Genomic DNA, 10,412 nt, shown 5'->3' with positions numbered 1-10,412 from the left:
CCTGCTCTTCAACACCAATAGCATTGCCTTTCAATGTCAATAGCATTGACCATTACCAGTGCCCCTTAACATCAATAACATTACCCATTATTATTATGATGCTCTCGGGCATCAAAAACTCATTCACACCAATAACTCTGCCCTTTCACACTAATAACACCGAAAAAAGTGACAATATCCAAGATACATCAAGCTACACACTAATGGCAGGCAATGGCTATGTCCAATGAGAGAAAATCTAATAACCACACCTTAACTTTCAATGGCATTACGATCATCGAATCCCCACTAGCAACATCCTTGGGTTGCCATTGACCAGGACTTGAACTGAACTCACCATATAAATACAATGGTTACCACAGCAGGTCAGAGGCTAGGAATCCTGTAGTAAGTAACTCACCTCCTGACTCCCCACAGCTGGTCCACCATCCACAAGGTACCAGGAGTGTGATGGAATACTCCCCACTTGCCTGGATAAATGCAGCTCCAACAACACTCAGGAAGCTTGATATCATCCAGGTCAAAGCAGCCACTTGAGTGGCACCCTCCACCACCAATGCAAAGTGGAAACAGTGTGTACTATCTACAAGATGTGCTGTCGAAGTTCACCAGCACCTTGCAAACCCATGACTACTTCCACCTAGAAGGACAAGGGCAGCAGATACATGAGAACACCGCTCCCTGCAAATTCCCCTCCTTGCCACTGTCTATCTTGGTTCTTAGGGCTAAAGGGATCAAAGGGTATGGAGAGGAAGCAGGAACAGGGGACTGAATTGCATGATGAGTCATGACCTTACAAAATGGTGGAGCATGCGTGAAGGGCCAAGTGGCCTAGTCCTGTTCCTATTTTCTGTGTTTCAATTTGTTAGCTAATCGTCTATCTAGATCAATATATTACCCTAATACCATGGGCTCTTTCTTATGAAATAATTTGATGTGTGGTTTGTTACTGGATGTCTTTTGAAATTCCAAAATATTGCATCATTATCCATTCTGCCTGATATCTCCACAAAGTAAGAAATTTGTTCGGCATATTGGGTGGCTCAGTGGTCAACACTGGTGCCCCACAGCACCAGGGATCCAGGTCTGATTTAAACCTTGAGTGACTGTCTATATGGAGTTTGCACATTCTCCCTGTGTCTGTGTGGGTTCCCTCCAGGTGCTCTGGTTTCTCCACATAGTCCAAAGATATGCAGTTTAGATTGTTTGGTCATGCTAAATTGCCCATAGTGTCCAGGGATGTGCAGGCTAGATGGATTAGCCAGGAAAATGCAGGGTTACACGGACTGGGTGGGGAGGTAGGTCTGAGTGGGATGCTCTTCGAAGGATTGGTGTTGATGCGATGGGCCAAATGGCCTGCTTCCACATTTCAGGGAATCTATGATTCTGATCTCCCCTCATGAAGCCATGATGACACTGCTTCGTATGATTATGCATTTCTAAATGCTTTGCTATTACATCTGTTATAAGAGACTCTTACATTTTCAAATGTCAGATGTTACGCAAACTGGCCTATATTTTTGTCTCCTTCCCTTTCTAACAAAAAGTACCACATTGTCAGTTTTGCAGTCCTCTGGGACTTCTCCAGAATCTAAGCCTTCTTGGAAGATTATTACCAGTGCATCCACTATCTCTGCAGGTACTTCCTTTAAAATCTTCAGATACTATCCATTATCTAGGGGACATATCAGCCTTTTGCCCCATTAGCTTCCCTAGCACTTATTCTCTAGTGATACTAATTGTGTTGATTTTCTCCTCTCTTTTAAACCCTTGATTATTTAATATTCTTGGAATGCTATTAGTGTCCTCTACCATGAAGACTGATGCAAGGCATTTTAACAACTCCTCTGCTATTTCCTTTTCCCTAATGTTTCACTAACCTCACTGTCTAAGAAGTCTATGGTCACTTTGAATCAGAATCAGTACATGAAGAATTTTGAAAAGGACTTTCATGAAATTGTGTCAATTGTAAGGGGATCATGCAATTTACTTGGTTAATAAACTCTCTCTTCCATTTTATAAGTTTGAACTTGCTCTTATTGTCCATTGCTATGCTACTTGTTAGTTTGCCCTCAGTTTATTTTCTCCCTCTTTATTCTTTTATTTATCATCTTTTGTTGGTTTTTAAACTTTCTCGATCCTCTGTTTACCATTAAATTTTGCCACATTGTATCTTTTTCTTTCAATCTGATATTCTCCTTACAGCCCTTGGTTATGTCTATCCCCTTCCTAGGACCCTTCTTTCTTACTGGAATATGTTTTTGCTGTGAGTCTATCATTGTTCCTCAATGTTTTGTGGCAAACTCCATTCCTTGTCCACTCCAGCTAACTCTCCTCACCCCAGTTTAGTGATCCTTATTTAGATTTACCACACATTTCTAACCCAAGTTGCTCACTCTCAAACGAAATGATACATTCGACCATATTATGGTCACTGTTCCCAAGGGGACCTTTTACTGAGACTACTTTTTTAAAGATGCCTCATTACACATTTCCAGATCCAAACAGCCTTAACTTCAGTTGTGTTCCACAATTCTTTTCTCTTTGATATAACTTGCCACAATCATTTTAAATTTTGTTTGCTTTCATTTGTCCTGATGAGGACAAGATGATAAACTTCAAAAAAGTCTCTCTTCTGTTGGAAACATCTTTGCTCCTTTACTTGACTTCTCCATGCCAAAGTTGTCATTTGTAATTGCTAGTGCTGATTTCTAGTGGTGTTGGAGGGAAATGAAGCTTGTACTGTCAACATGATATGGTTAATAAGCAGTTTTTATGATAAATGTGGACTTGAAGAAGAGTTGTGATCACAGAGCATTTGCATGGCTTCAGAACAATCAAATTGTATTGCAGACAATGTTGAAGCCATGTCACTGCCGCAAATATGTCTTAATGAAAAGACAAAGCCACTGGCAATGCAGGGCCCCTTCAGTACTGCACTGGTTGTATCAATATGAATGATATCTCTAAAGAGTATCTTGAATCCAGAAATGTCTCACACACTGAGACATATAGAAATGGTGTTTAAGAAGGCATTTAGCAATGCTTGCCATCATCATTTAGACCTTTTGATTATAGGAGATGGAACATTTTGTTGAGATTGGAAAGGACATTGGTGAGGCCTATTCTGCAGCACTGAGAGCAGTTCCAGTGACCCTGTTATAGGAAGGATATTATTAAGCTAGAGAGGGTTCAGAAGAGATTTACCAGGATATTGCCAGGAATGGAGGGTTTGAATTTATAAGGAGAGGGTGGGTAGACTGGGACCTTTTTCACTGATGTGTAGGAGGTTCAGGAGTGAGGTTTACAAAATCATGAGGGGTATAGATAAGGTGAATGGCAGGTGTCTTTTCCCTAGAGTGGGGAATTTCCAAACTAAGGGGCATTTTTTAAGGTGTCGGGAGAAAAATTTAAAAAAGACATGGGAGCAATTTTTTGTTTACACAGAGAGATCTTCATGTATGCAGTAAACTTCCAGAGGAAGTGGTGGATGCGGGTATAGTTACTAAGTTTAAAAACTATTTGGATAAGTACATGGATAAGAAATGTTTGGAGGGATATGGGCCAAGTGCAAGCAGGTAGGACTAGTTTAGCTTAGGATTGTGGTTGGCATGGACTGGTTGGACCGGAGGTTCTGTTTCCATGCTGTATGACTCTATAACAGTGGTGAGAGCACACTAAGCCACAGTTGACTCACAAAGACTAATAAATCTCCCTCAGTTCCACAATGCTTTGAGGGATCAAACAGAATATGACATGTCGATAGAGAACTATTCCTGCTTCTTGTCACATCAGTTCTGTATCTCCCTTTCTGTTCCTCTCTACTTGCTTTTTGTATCTGCATCTGCCTCCAGTTGTCCTTCATGTTTTGCAGCTCTCCATGGTTTCTGTCAGTCACATGGCATCTGATTTTAACTGTCTATTGGTATTGCTTCCAGATCAAGGGTCACCAGGCCACCATTTCTTATTAACCAAAAAAATTGCAATGATCCCTTACAATTGACACAACCTCATGAAAGTCCTTTTCAACATTCTTAAACATTCCTTGTCAACATCATAAGCATTAAAAAAAACACTTTTCTTCATGTACTGATTCTGATTTAAAGACTGTCACAGCTATCAAGCCTTTTCAGAATTTTGCGTGTTTCTAATTAGGGTATAGTGTCATAGAAATGTACAGCAAAAAAACAGACCCTTTGGTCCAACTTGTCCATGCTGACCAGATATCTGAAACTGATCTAGTCTCATTTGCCAGTATTTGGCCCATATCTCCCTAAACTCTTCCTATTCATGTCCCTATTCAGATGCCTTTTAAATGTTGCAATCGTAGCCGCCTCCACCACTTGCTGTGGTAGCTCATTCCATGCATGCACCACCCTCTGCACCAAAACGTTGCCCCTTAGGTCCCTTTTAAATCTTTCCCCTTTCACTTTAACCTATACTCTCTAGTTTTGGATTCCCCTACTCAGGGAAAAAGACCTGGCTATTCACCCTGTCCATGGCTCCCATGATTTTATAAACCTCTATAATGTTACCCCTCAGCCTCCAACGCTGCAGGGAAAATAGCCCCAGCCTATTCAGCCTCTCCCTATAGCTCAAACCCTCCAATTCTGGCAACATCCTTATCAATCTTTTCCGAACGCTTTAAGTTGGACAACATCATTTCGACAGGAGGGAGACCAGAATTGAATCAGTATTCCTAAAGTGCCCTAACCGATGCCCTGTACAGCCACAATATGACACCCCAACTCCTATACTCAATGAACTGACCAATGAAGGCAAGAATACCAAATGCCTTCTTCACCTCCCTGTCTGCCTGTGAACTATGTACCTGCGCCCCACGGTCTCTTTGTTCGGCAACACTCCCCAGGTATCTATCATTAACTGTGTAAGTCCTGCACTGATTTGCCTTACCAAAATGCAACACCTCACATTTATCTAAATTAAAATTCATCTACCAATCCTTGGCCCATTGGCCCATCTGATCAAGGTCTTGTATTCTGAGCCAATCTTCTTCACTGTCCACAACGCTATTAATTTTGGTGTTAAGTGCAAACTTACTGACCATACCTTCTGTATTCGCATCCAAATCATTTATATAAATGATGAAAGGCAATAGACCCAGCACTGATCCTTGTGACGCATCAAGGGTCACAGGCCTCCAGTCTGCAAACAACCCTCCACTACCATCCTCTGTCTCCTACCTTCAAGCCAATTTTGTATCCAACTGGCTAGCTCCCCATGGATTCCATGTGATCTAACCTTGCTAACCAGTCTACCATGCAGGACCTTGTCAAATGCCTTGCTGAAGTCCATATAGACAACATTGACTACTCTGCCTTCGTCAATCTTCTTTGTCATTTCTTCAAAAAGATCAATTAAGTTAGTGAGACATGATTTTCCACACACAAAGCCATGCAGACTCACCCTAATCAGTCCTTGCCTTTCTAAATGCATGTAAATCCTGTCCCTCAGAATCCCTCCAACAAGTTAGCCACCATTGACATCAGGCTCACCAGTCTATAGTTCCCTGGCTTTTCCTTACCACCTTTCTTAAATAAATGGCATTCCTAAATAATTAGCCATCCTCCAGTCTTCCGGCAACTCACCTGTGGCTACTGATGATACAAATAGCTCAGCAGTGGGCCCAGCAATCAGTTCCCTAGCTTCCCACAAAGTTCCGGGATACACCTGATCAGGTCCCAGGAATTTATCCATCTTTATGCATTTTAAGATGTCCAGCACCTCCTCTTCTGTAATATGTAAACTTTTCATGATATCACTTTTTAGTTCTCCAAGTTCTCTAGCCTCCAAACCCTTCTCCACAGTAAGTACGGACATGAAATATTTGTTTAGTATCTCCCCCATCTCCTGTAGTACCACACACAGGCAGCCTTGTTGCATCTTTAAGAGACCCAATTCTCTCCCTAGTTACTCTTTTGCCCTTAATGTATTTTTAGAATCTCCTCCTGCACCTTACAGAATATGGATTCAGTTTACACAATTTCTGATCATAGGAGAAGTTTTTCATCCCTGGAACCAACCCAGTGAACCTTCGCTGCCTCCAAGGCACATATATCCATTCTTACGTATATACATTGAAGCTGTACACAGTATTTCTGGTGAGGTCTCATCAAAATGCGACATTATTGCAGCAAGATTTCCCTGTTCCCATACGTTAATCCCCTTGCAATAATGGCCAAATGTCCCATCATCTTCCTAATTACTTGCTTTTGTCTTCCTTGTATGAGTATATAAAGATGACTCTGAACGTTTCATATTTTTCTGCCTTTTTTATTTTAGAAAAGTGAATAACCTCACACTTCCCCATCTTGTCTCCACTAAGATAATGTGTCTATATTGCTTAGTGTCCTCCCTGTAGCTTACATTCCCAATCGGCTCTGTGTTGTTAGCAAACTTGGATATATCACACCTGGTCTCTTCACCTACATTAACAATAGATTGCAAATAGCTGGGGTTCCATCACTGATCCTTGTGAAACTTCACTAGTTACAAGCTGCCCTCTGAAAGGTGGGGTTTCCATGTGGGAGAGGAGGGTTTGACAGGGACGAAACTACAAAGCAATTCGGGCATTACAAAAATAAACAGAAGCTGGCCTCTTCTGCCTTGTAATCAATAACTTTGTGTAATACAAGTTGTGGCACAGGCTTGGAGATCAAAGCCATTGAACGCTTGTTGTCGTGACAACACATAAACATGGGCACTTAATCACCCTGAAATCATCACTGAACCAGATTTAAAGAGGTTCCCATTGGGACTGAGTTACAGTCGGATGTTTCGGAGGACCTACCCTTGTGACAGCTGGTGAACATGGTGCACTCTGTGTGAGTGAATTAAACTGACTCGCTCCTGGGGTCAATTCTTGGCTGGTTGCAGCCAGAGCAACTGTCTGTCTGTTACAATGGGTCTCCTGGCGGTGGCTGGGAAAAGCACAGCCAAAGGTTCCCAGCTTGAGTTGCTAACCAGAGATAGCTGCTGAAAACTGTGGGGCACAAGGCTGCTAATCGTCTAACAAATTGTCAGTCAGTGCGGTTCTGGCTGTCAAGAAGCAGTGAGGTGAGAGGACGAGAGGAAGTTTTTCAATGCAATGAGTTGTTGTGATCTACAGTGTGCTGAATGAAAAAAAGTATTGAAAGCAGACCGCAAACCTAGATTCTGAAAGAGAACTGAATAAATCCTGGGCAAGGAAATATTTGCAAGGCTACAGGGTGACAAACAGGGACTGGGAGTTCCGAAGAAGGGTCATTGCAAAGTTAACTCTTATTTCTCTCTCTGTTGAGGCTGCCAGACCTGCTGAGTTTCTGCAGCAATTCCTGTTTGTGTTTTGGATTTGTAGCATCATGTTAATAGAGTGGGATTAATCAAATGCTCTTCAGAAGAGCCACACGATGAATCATGGCAATTGATACTGTAGCAGGTCAGAGACTAGGAACCCTGTAGCAAGTAACTCACCTCCTGACTCCCCAAAGCCTGTCCACCATCTACATGACACAAGTCAGGAGTGTGATGGAATACTTCCCACATGCCTAGATGCATGCAGCTCCAACAATACTCAAGAAGCGCAATAACATCCAGGACAAAGCAGCGTGCCTGACTAGCACCACATCCACATTCACTCTATTTACCACTGACACTCAGCAGCAGCAGTGCATATCATCTACAAAATGCGCTGGAGAAATTCATCAAGTTTCCTCAGAGAGCATCTTCCAAACCCACAATCACTGCTGTGTAGAGTGACAAGTACTTCACAACACCACGACCTGCACGTTCCCCTCCAAGCCATTTCCCCTCAATCCTGGCCTGGAAATATATTGCCGTTCCTTCACTGTTGCCGGGTCAAAATCCTGGAATACCCTCCCGAGGGGCACTGTGAGTCAACCTACAGCACATGAACTGCAGCAGTTCAAGAAGGCAGCTCATCACCACCTTGTCAAGGGCAACTAGAGACAGGCAATAAATGCTGGCCCAGTCAGCGACACACACGTCCAATAGGTGAATAGAAAAAAAAATCGAAGAATTATTGTAGTGCAGCAGGCCATTCAGTACAACATGTCCGGCTGTCTGAATGACCAGTTCACTCAGTGCCATTCTCCTGCCTTTTCGTCATAACCCTGCATAATCTTCCTTTCCAGACAAATGTCTAATTTCTTTTTGAACGCTTCAATTGAACCGGTCTCCACCACAGTGGGTACGAAACAATTTCTCATGATAATTTCTTCAAATCTCCTTGCTCTAAGTCACAGATTCTACAAACTACTCACAAAACTGAAGCTCCTCACACCTGGAACCATTCTTGTGAATCTTTTCTGTACGCTCACCAATGACTTCTCATCTTCCTTACAGTGCAGCTCCCAGAGCTGGATACAATGGGTTGAATGGCTTCCACCTGTGCTGTAAATCTTTATGATATCTGCACACAGATGTGTCTGGATATAGTGATCAGCATCTCTTGGGCCTATGCTTAGTGGAATCTCAAAGAATGAGATATGATCATATTGAAACATGTAAGATTCTGAGAGATTTTGACAGGCTGGGGGTAGGAGAAAATCTACAAATGGGCATCACAATTTCAGAACAGGGGACTACCCATTTAAGACAGCAATGAGGAGGAGAATTCCTTCAATTCCTGCTTGGCTGAGGTCATCATGAAACTCAACCTTACCCCTTGCCCGATTTAACCACTACCAGTCGTCTCTGTCTCTCTCATCAGAGAGCAGGCTCTGGGACTATGGTGACTTTACCTTTGGTATTCTCTACCCCAGAGAGCAGTAGAGGCTGGGTCATTGAATATTTTCAAAGTTGAATTAAACAGATTTCTAAATTTTAGTGCAGACAAGGGTCATAAGGAATTAGCAGGCAAATGGATTTGAGGCCAAGGTCAGATTAGTCAAGTGGCAGAGCAGGCTGCCAAAGCCTATATGACCTAACCTAACACCATATCTTATATTCTCAGAGGGGTGGTGTGGGGTGACACTATAAAGTGAGACCCAGTTTGATTTACCAAGATATTGCTTGGAATGGAGGGTTTGAGTTATAAAAACAGGCTGGGGCATAGGAAGTTGAGGGTGACCTTAAAAAGGTGTATAAAATCTTGAGAGACATAGATAAGGTGTATAGTAAGGGCCTTTTCCCTAGGGTGGAGGAGTTCAAAACTAGGGGGCACATTTTAAAGGTGAGAGGAAAAAGCCTTAAACAGGACATGAGGGGCAACAATTTTTTACACAGTATGTCTGTTTGTGGAATGAACTGCCAGATGAAGTGGTGGATGTACATTTAGTTACAACATTTAAAATACATTTGGATAACTACATGAATAGGAAAATTTTGGAGGGATATGGGCCAAATGCAGGCAAGATGGGGCTAATTTAGTTTGAGAACATTAACTGTGGATTAATTGGGCCAAAGGGTCTGTTTCCATGCTGTACAACTCTTGGACGGGTTCAAAAGATTTCACATCACTATTCAAAGAAGACTACTGTATTTTTCTTGGAATCTCCAAATTTATTATAACTTAGAGCACGGCGTGGTAGAGGGGGAATGGGCACAGTTGGTGAGTCACTTCCCAATGATACCCCAGAACTGTCAATGTGCTGAGACAGGCCATTCAGCCGATAACATTTGCATTGTCTCTCCAAATGAGCATCTTGCTTCGTGCCATTTTCCCACTTCTCCTTGTAATCTTGAATGCTATTTTTCCTCACATTAGTCTAAAAGCTTTGATTGAACCTATTTCCACCATACATCCCATTGACGAGACACAAGATGTTAGCAGTTAACAGTCATTAAACATTTTTCGTTTCAATGCCTCAGCCATTCACCCTCCACTTGCCAATCAATCAGTACTTTGATTTGATTTATTATTTTATTTGATTTATTATTGTTGTATGTACCTAGGTACAGTGAAAAGTTTTGTTTTGCATGCAGTACAGGCAGATCATAACATACAAAGATCATAGAGTGATTGAACAGAGTGAGGGATGCAAAGTTCCGGCTGCACAGGAGGTACACAAAAGCAAGATCAACATTAGATTTTAAATTTGAGAGGTTCATTCAGAAGTCTAATATTTAAGAAAACATTGTTAGTAATTTTAACAGACTTGGAACTGAGGCTTAAAAGTGCGGAACAATTATAAGAAATGTGAGAATAAGATCTGGAGAGAACTCGCAAACAGTCATCCTGTGCACCATCTTGAAATTCTATCTCTCCTCTCTCACAGTCTAAATGCAGGTTTTCACCTTTCTTAGCAGTCTGTGCACTAGTTTAAGTGAGATGGCAAAAATTTGGCAGACGGACTACAATGTCGAGAAATGTGAGGTTATTCATGCTGGCAGGGAGAATAGAAGAACTGAATATTATTTAAAAAGCGACAGATCAGAGGGATTTGGGAGTC

The sequence above is a fragment of the Rhincodon typus genome, chromosome 38 (genome assembly GCF_021869965.1).
Source record: "Rhincodon typus isolate 14 chromosome 38, sRhiTyp1.1, whole genome shotgun sequence".
Taxonomy (NCBI): Eukaryota; Metazoa; Chordata; class Chondrichthyes; order Orectolobiformes; family Rhincodontidae; genus Rhincodon; species Rhincodon typus.
Note: the sequence above shows the minus strand (reverse complement) of the source record.